Source organism: Telopea speciosissima, chromosome 4, assembly GCF_018873765.1.
Source record: "Telopea speciosissima isolate NSW1024214 ecotype Mountain lineage chromosome 4, Tspe_v1, whole genome shotgun sequence".
Taxonomy (NCBI): domain Eukaryota; kingdom Viridiplantae; phylum Streptophyta; class Magnoliopsida; order Proteales; family Proteaceae; genus Telopea; species Telopea speciosissima.
This window is the reverse complement of record NC_057919.1, coordinates 30,263,311-30,272,050: the sequence shown is the minus strand read 5'-3', so window position 1 is coordinate 30,272,050 and position 8,740 is coordinate 30,263,311. Positions and strand designations below refer to the sequence as shown.

General features: G+C 43.2%; 1 long non-coding RNA gene across 1 annotated transcript; it reads right to left on the bottom strand.

Annotated features, from left to right (window-relative positions):
- Positions 1–363: 363 nt before the first annotated feature.
- Positions 364–4,314, bottom strand: LOC122657672. Its single transcript, XR_006332336.1, has 3 exons — positions 4,152–4,314; positions 4,070–4,083; positions 364–375 (listed from the first exon to the last, which is right to left on the bottom strand). It is a non-coding gene; the product is annotated as an uncharacterized LOC122657672 (long non-coding RNA).
- Positions 4,315–8,740: the final 4,426 nt, after the last annotated feature.

Genomic DNA, 8,740 nt, shown 5'->3' with positions numbered 1-8,740 from the left:
ACTTTTTCAATGATCCTAGGATGTAAAGTGATGCCTTGAAATCCCTCTTGAGGAAATCCTGCATCTCTTCATGTCCCTCAAAATCATTTGGGTCGGGTTGAGGAAAAACTTGTTCATCAAGAACTGTGTATAGTCCTTCTGTAGTCAGGAGTAATTTAATGCTCAGGTACCAATCGACATAATTTGTACCATTTAATTTGTATTTGCTAATGAGTGTTAACAGGTTGGAATTAACGACAGCCATTGAGTAATAATCTACACATGTACAAGTAAAAACACATGAATATTAATAACTATCGATAAAAATTGAGCATACTCATTAATGGTCTTTCATGATTTAGGTCACCTTCATGACCTATAAAATGAATTGGATACCTACAACCCTTGCATGCATAACTTACCCTGTCGGGATTCATTATACACACCGTGGTAGTGTGGACTAAGCTATCCGCCTCATAGGCTTCCAATATTTTCGGCCACCTGGGTGTTATGCCCAGATCCTGTCGGTTGACATACACCCAAGTCATGCATTTACCTATTGCATTAGTTAGAATCATGGAATCATGAAAGATGACCCACTGTCGTAGTGCCCTCTTACTATCCATATCCTAACGTATCTAGATAGAGGTAAATATAGATAACCATGTGATAACGAGCCTGGCAATGTCCTGTCGGCGTATGCGGGGTCATATCACACAATCTCTACATTTATCTTCAATAGGAGGCCATGGACATGTCTACTAACTTAGACTAGTCCATATCATACATATATTATGATTAAAGAGGGACTAAATAACTCTCACATATATACCATGGTTAGAATAAAATAATATAATTAATCAACATTAATTAAAAGTGATTATGGGATGACGACATTTTTATCAAAAGCAATTAAAGAACCCTCCCAATAAAAATAAAACTAATAATAACTTTCTTTTAATTATGGGTGCATCAATCATGCCATGGATGCCACGCCTCGATCATCTCCTCCTCTTGATCATGTCTTCAAAGTAGGTGACTTGCATCTCCATAAGCTTTGAGCGTCACATGTGGATCATCATCAACATGCCCTGGAAGTCCTAACTCCTCTAAAATTACAATAGAAATAAAAAAAAAATATTCTATACACTTTTCTTTCCATAATAAAGAAACCCCGCATGGAGAAACCAACCCACCATTTTGGGCTGCCCATGGGGTGGAGTACATTCGTTTACAAAAAAGAAAGGGGGAGAGAGAGAAAGAGAGAGAAGCATCACATCCACCCATAATCTCAATGCATCACATACATCCAATTACCATCCACATTATTAGATAGCCAATCCCATAATCACATAGACAATGTAACATTATATATGGGGCCCACAATCATGGATCATTTCAGAAATAAAACATCACATCTCATGTGAAAACATGTACCCAAATTCACAATAGAATCCAATTTATTCCTAAGTGAGTGTAGAGAAGAATCTCTTCACCCATCTTCTTCTCCAACCCAAAAAACAATAAAACAAATAAAAACCCTTTTTATTTTTATTTTGGAGGGAAAAACACTGCCAAACATACTGGGCAGCAGTCGCACAAGGCACCATGGGCGGCAGCCACATGGCACCACTGGCAGCAACCACTGACACCGTAGGCAGTAGCCACTGGCACCGTAGGCAGCATCCACTAGCACCGGTAGACAGCAGCCACTGGCACCGCAGGCAGTAGCCACTGGCACCGTAGGCAGCAGCCACTGGCACCACAGGGAATCTAGGGTACAAAGATTTTTTATTTATTTATATTAAATCTGGAATAATAGGTTTTAAACCCTATGATGGAATAAAAATAAAAACATTACAAAAATAAAATTCCATCATCTTACATGGACAAGGTTGTTACAACAACCATAATCAACCATGTGCACATGGTAAGGTTGTTACATGAATAACTACCTTGTAACCACTCATGTGCATATGGGAAGGTTGTTACAATGATTATAAACGCAAAAACATCCATCCATATTCTACCATGAATAAAAAGATTGCTTCCCATATACAATAATTACATCCAATTAATTATATGATATCCATGGGTGAGAAAGGTGGATCTAATACCACACTGTAGATCAAACTACGGTCCTGGGATCATGTCATGGTACCCCTGGGAAACCAATTATAAACCAATCAAGGTATTGCACCCCCTGGGTTAGCCCATGGTTACCCATGGGCGCCCTATTTTAATTTTAGGGTTTCCCATGGTCGCCCATGGGAACCCTGATGCATCCCAATCAGGGTTTGGTCTGATAAACCAATGCCCTGTCCTTCTCTTTTGTGTCCCATGGAATTATGGAACCCAAAAGACATGGAAAAATTCATCTCTAATCCATCTAATGGAAAGAGGGATCCATTCCATACCTGAATGTGTAGCGGAAACAAATCGATTCGGGTTTCTTTCCTATCCCATGAATAATCAATAATTAAAAACAAGAGGAATTAACAAAGAATTGCTAACCTGATGAGCCTCAAGTGTTGCTCCTCCAATAGACAATGGTTCTTCCTCCAATGAGCACTCCAAGTAAACAGATCTGAACCTCCAATGGTGCAGCCAAGGTTCTTCAAGCCAATCTCAGATCCTCTTCAGTTCTACATGCACAGATCTGGGTTTCTAAAACCCTAACTTTCAAACACAGTAGAGAGCAACAACAAGAAGAAGAAGAGATCACAAGAGAGAGATGAGGGAGACCAAAACACATCCAAGAGGGGCAGCCAGAAAACGTGCAGCTGTATGCTCCCTCTGCGTTTTGGTCCCTTTATATAATAATAGGGTTTTTTAAAACCTTGGATGGGAAAATAAAAAACCCAGTGAGAGTCTGACTCTCTCTCTCTTTGTTTGGCAGTTCTGTTTAAACTCAAAGTGCTTCTAATTAGTGAAGAAGCAGAATCTAATAGGGAATGATATAATTAATCACTTTATTTAATTTATGGATAATTACCATTAGCACCATATCCATTAATTAAATAAAGAACCAATTATTTTAGCAAATTCCAAATAACTCCCTACATGATAATAAATTATCATGTACAACCTCCCCCCACTAATCAACACCATCATTATAGAATCTAGGGCATGTACACTTGTACTGCCAAACCCCATTCCATAGTACATGTCCATATAGGAATGCCTGCGTATCTGATCGGGTCCCTCAAAACTCGATAAAATACTTTATTCAAATAATTACATATAATCTATTATTTTATGTAAAATAGATTTTGCAAAAACCATTTCTAAAATGGCACTGGATCCAAATTCCGATCCGACCATGCATAGATAATCTCAATCTTGGTGTTCCCCAATCGGGCAGTAGTGACCATGTTGAGTAACTCCTTCACTCACAGAGTGTTCATGCATTCCCAGAACATCGGCTTTGACTCACTTGAGTCTCAGTCATTGACGAACCAAAGAATGCGATTACACTTTGCAGCAACAGGGTTCCCTCAGGTAAAGGCTGTTGGTGACACATGTCTATCCCTTCCTACATCTGACAATAATACATGAGGGAATCGACAAAGTAGATTCTTTGCCAATACACACATCGATCATGTGAGTACTCGCATTCGTACCCTGACATCACATGTCTAGGCATACCCAATGCGACGATCATATGGTAAGGGTGCCCAGCCCAAACCCTAGTCGTGACTACCATTTTAAGTAAAAAACTTCTGGACACATAATGCTCAAAAATTTTATATCGCATGTGATAATATTAAACCAAAATGTATAAAGGTTCAATACAAAGTAAAATCAGATTGAACCAGACCGAACCAGGTTTGATGGACACATAAATCCAATAGTTTTTTATGTAAAATAACCCCTCATAGCCTCCCATGCCCTCGCCCCCAACCCACACACCACTATCCCTAATTCCACCCCTGTTCCTACCCCGTCATCACCCACTACCATCCTTTCGCGCACCCCTGCGACCACCAAATTCGGATCAGCTACCCACCCCATGGAGGGATCAGATCTGTCCCCACCCATCCCCATGTGGGTAGCAGATCTGAACTCCCGACGACCTGCCCAACCCCACTAGGGTTCTAGTTCCTGTAACCACAAAACAATGAAGGCTTAAGGAAATGAAGAAGAGGAAGTGGAGTCAATAAAATATTTACTTACTATTGGGACAGTATTCAAGGAGATAAGGTGAGAAAACCCCAATAGAATAACTATAAGGCGAAGCATAGAGCCTGCCATATCTATAAACCACTATGATGCCGATAGTTTTTATTAGTTGGCATTGCTTCTCACAATACTGGTGCTGCTTCTCCCTTTATACCATTCCCCGAAGTCCAAAAGATGAAAAGCACATAACCTCTCTGGCTTTCAGTCAAAAAGCCTCCACCCACCCCCTTTTGCAATCTCTTCCCCTGCCCCACAACCTTTGCAACCTCCTCCCCCCATTCCAACTCTTTTACAAATTTTGTGGACAGGTAGATCCCAATGTTCTTGTTCACATGTAAAATTTCAGCCGAAATAGAATTGTCTCATGAAAAATTTGTGGTTTAAAAATTTAGAACTATAGGTTAGTGCACGATAGTGGTTTGGAGTACCAAAGGTGTGCGAAGATACACATGGGATGCAGATCAATACTTAGGAGGGTATGTGGTTGAATTAGGCCTTTATTTTATGTCTTCACCCTTCAACCCTTGGGGAATGGTGGTAAATTTGAATTCACTAAAAATAAAACAAGAAACATAGGTTATAATTGGTCTAGTGAAGTACCTGAGGAAGATGAAACCACAACATCATTTTTGAAATCCATGGTGTGAAGAACAAGTCTTGTTGTATAATTTGCATGACTAGGGGAAAATTATAAAAATCAGACAGAGCCATAGAGATGTAGCTGTCTGCATTCTCCACGATTTTCGATGTTACGTCAAGAACAACTCCCACATCAAAGAAGGCTGTTGAATTGATACTTCCAGTTTGAGAAACTAAGAAGAAGAAGAAGAAGAAGAAGAAGAAGAGAGAAAGTAGATATGTTGATTTTCTCATTAGGAAGTGTATATTTAGGGTTTAGATTTTGAGCATCCTCACTTTTATAGAGCATAAATGAATGAACACCATCAGCTGCAATAAAGAGGATATATCCTTCCTCATATGACAATTGGATAAGCAAAGGATGATTACTTCCAATGTCAGTTCCTAGTTCAATTATATGGATCCCAAGATTTTTAAATGGCCTACAGATGAATTAGTCAAAGAAAGGGTATAGTTTTGAGGGTAATCAAATTGTTTACTTAGATGTAATTCTATTTAATTTGTAATGAGTTACTAATTATTGTAGCTTTTTTTATTTTTAATTAATTTCTTCATTAAATAAACTGGGTTATCTATCGAACAAGAAAAAAAAATGAAAAATATATAATGCTGATTGTAATGCGGCCAGCATGTAATAGCAAACCTTTAGTTAACCCAAAGTTGGCTTCAAAGCAATTCCAATTAAGATTGTGATGTGATGGTTTAGCCATAAGATCTTTTTTTGGTCCGAATTTGAAAGTTTATTATGGATCACTTTCGCGGGGGAAATCCTGGACTAAAGGATTACAAAAGGTGATGAAGGGGGAGGGGGGGAGAAAGCAACCACTAATGGGACAAAAAGAAATGAGAAGCACCTGTAGCTAATAGGTGGGCCTCATGTACAACAAACTGAGAAACTAAAACAAAGAAAACATAGATAAAAGAATGAGACTAAAACATCATCTACAATGGCCATGGTGGCCCAGTTTAAAGAAGACGAGAATTGCCGAAGGACCAACACCATAGGACAACAGTCCGAGAGAATTATCAGGTGGGTAATATGCAAGCTACATCCGAGAAGCAGGACGTCACAAAAAGCCTCAACTTCAAACAAAGAAACTGATGAATCCAAACTAACCTTACACCTCATGGAAGGAAAACGACCCTCAGAATCACGAATCAAAGAACCACGACCATCTTATGACTGGGTTTAAGCCATAAGATCCAATCACTTGGTTCAGCCTCAACTAGAACCCAAATGATCCAACCAAAGTTGGGGGGACTTTCCATACATTGGGTTCAAGAATGGCTAGCATTTATTTTTATTTGGATATGAAATTTATTTTTTTGTGAGATTAAAAGAGTTGACAATTATGTGACCTCCTCCGAAAATCTTCGTATCTTCCTCTCAATTAATCTTGACTATAAAATTATTTCTGAAATAACTCTTTTATCTTTTAAGTCGCCGAAATTGTATGACGTGGTATCTTGATACCTCCAGGCGTACTACCCTGAAACGTTACGGTTTAGAATTTCCATATCAATCATTATTTTAATGCAATGAAGAAAATTCTAAGAAACATTTCCTTTGGGGCCTACCTATTCAAGTTGTGTCAAATAGAAGATTGGTTTGACAATTCTAGTTGCAGGATAGAGATGATATAATATGGATTTAGAAAAAAAAAATTTAAATCCAACTTAGTCATACAAGAGCTATGTATTTATTGCGTCAAGAAATCACCGAGCAGTCTTGCGAGTACCGTCACCTGCAAGTGGACCAAGGGGTCAACAGAGAGAACCGGTGTGGTTCCGGCCTAGGGCTCTCCGATGCCAAAGTTAGATCTCCTGGCGTAAATAGATGAATAGTAGTTATTCAGTATGAGTTTAGATGTCCCCTCATGGGGTTGTGTACCTTGCCTTTTATAGTAGTGTATGGCGGTGTGGAGAGTCCCAGTTTGATGGCGATTGTGCCGTTGAGTGGATAGAGGCCCTGGGTAATGGGGCTCTATCCTGATTAACTATCTCCCCGCGGGAGGGAGTGTCCTAGTGGTATCAAGATCCTTGGTGGATAGATACCCGTGTGTGGTGATAACGTCATTGGTGCTTGAATCCATCTGGGTGACGTGACTTCTAAGCGGTGGCCTAGAGTCCTGGTGGTGACATGAGTCTGTAGCGATACGATTGGGTCATAGGTGAGTAGCCCCCACCTCACGTCTGTGCCCACGATGCTGTGCCTGGGTGCAGGCCGCGCCTGGGTGAGAGGCCATGCCTGGGTGTGGCCACGCCTTGGTGAGGCCGCACCTAAGTGGTGGCCGCGGCTGTGTGCAGGCCACGCCTGGGTGAGGCCGCACCTGGGTGTGTGGCCGCCCCTAGGTGAGGCCGTGCCCGAGTGGCGGCCGCGCCTGGGTGAGGCCACTCCTGGGTGCTGGCCGCACCAGGGTGCTGGGACCCCGGTTCGTTCCCCTTGGTTCTGGAGCGGGTCGCCCTGTGACACATGGCGGCCACTGATTGGCCCGGTGAATATTGGATGTATCATTTGCCCCCCACTCTCTTGGGATAGGATGTCCAAGGGAGTAGATGCCTTCACATAGTGAGGGGTCCGCTAAGAATAGACTTTCCTTGCGGGGCTTGTTTGTAAATCTAGTAATGAGGTAGGAGAGGTTGGGGGTTCAAACCCTTCCTTCCTGCACTTTTTCATCTTTTATTTTTTGTAGACATATGTCCCTCTCCTTTACTTTCTCTTCTTTCACTTCTCATTCCTCTTTCTTGCTTTTGTCTCCCATATTGCTCTTCTTTAACTTTTCCTTTGCATTCCACTTTTTATCTTTTGTCCTCTTTTTGGTGCCCACCATGTGCTTGTCTTTGGGTCACCTAGCCTAGTATCCGTTTTGTTTGATTTTGGGTCCTTGTGTTTGCTTTGTGCTCACTCGGTGTCTCGTTTGCTGGGAGGGCTTGAGTGGGGCTTGGCTTGAGTGCTTTGCCTCAGGTGGTCTCTCTCACTTGATCGTGCTAGTGGTGTGGCCTTGTCGTCGTGTGCCTGCCTCCCCGTGCAGTCGCCTTCTCCCTGAGGTAAGTTCGATCCCTTTTCTTTCTTTTCCTTCTTTTTTTTTTTTTTTTTTTTTTTTTTTTTTTTTGTGGGGCGGCGCCTTGGTGTGGCCGCGCCTGCGGGTGTGGCCGTGCCTGCGGGTGTGGCCGCGCCTGGGTGGCCGAGCCTGTGGGTGTGGCCTCACCTGGGTGTGGCCGCACCTGGGTGGCCGCTCCTAGGGTGGCAGCGCCTGGGGTGGCGGTGCCTTGCCGGTGTGGTCGCGCCTGGGTGTGGCCACGCCGGGGTGGCTGCTCCTGGGGTGGCCACACCTGGGGTGGTCGCGCCTTACGGGTGAGGCCGTGCCTGGGTGGCCGCGCCTGGAGTGGCCGCTCCTGGGGTGGCGAGCCTGAGGTGGCCGTGCCTACGGGCGTGAGGCCGGGGTCGTCGCTCTTGTGGGGCGTGAGGCCGCTTGGTTGCCGCGCCCGGGTGGCCGCCGCCTGTGGGTGTGAGGCCGCGCCTATGGTGGCCGCGGAGTGGGTGTGATAGACCCTCGTGCTTCTTCACTTTTCTTCTTCTTATATGTGATGGATTTGCTGTTTATATTTTGCAGGTGGCCTTCATTTCATTTTTTCTTGCTAGCTTCTGGGAGATCACTTTCTCGAGTAAGTAGTTCATTCCTCTCTTGTCCTTCATGTCGTTCCCGGGTGACCTTGGCCCTGCTTTAGTCGGGGTTGGATCTTCAGAGGAGTGTTCCCCAAGATCGCCTTCTTCTGTGGGTACTCCATCCTCTATACCCTCCTCTAGTGCTATTGATGGAGGTGTGGGACCTTTTAGTGTCTCCGGTCCTAGTAGGGATCGTCAGTCCTCTGGGACGGCCTCCTCAGCCACTGGTCCTGCTGATAGGTTGGGCCCTGTTGCTAGCATCTTGTCCACCTT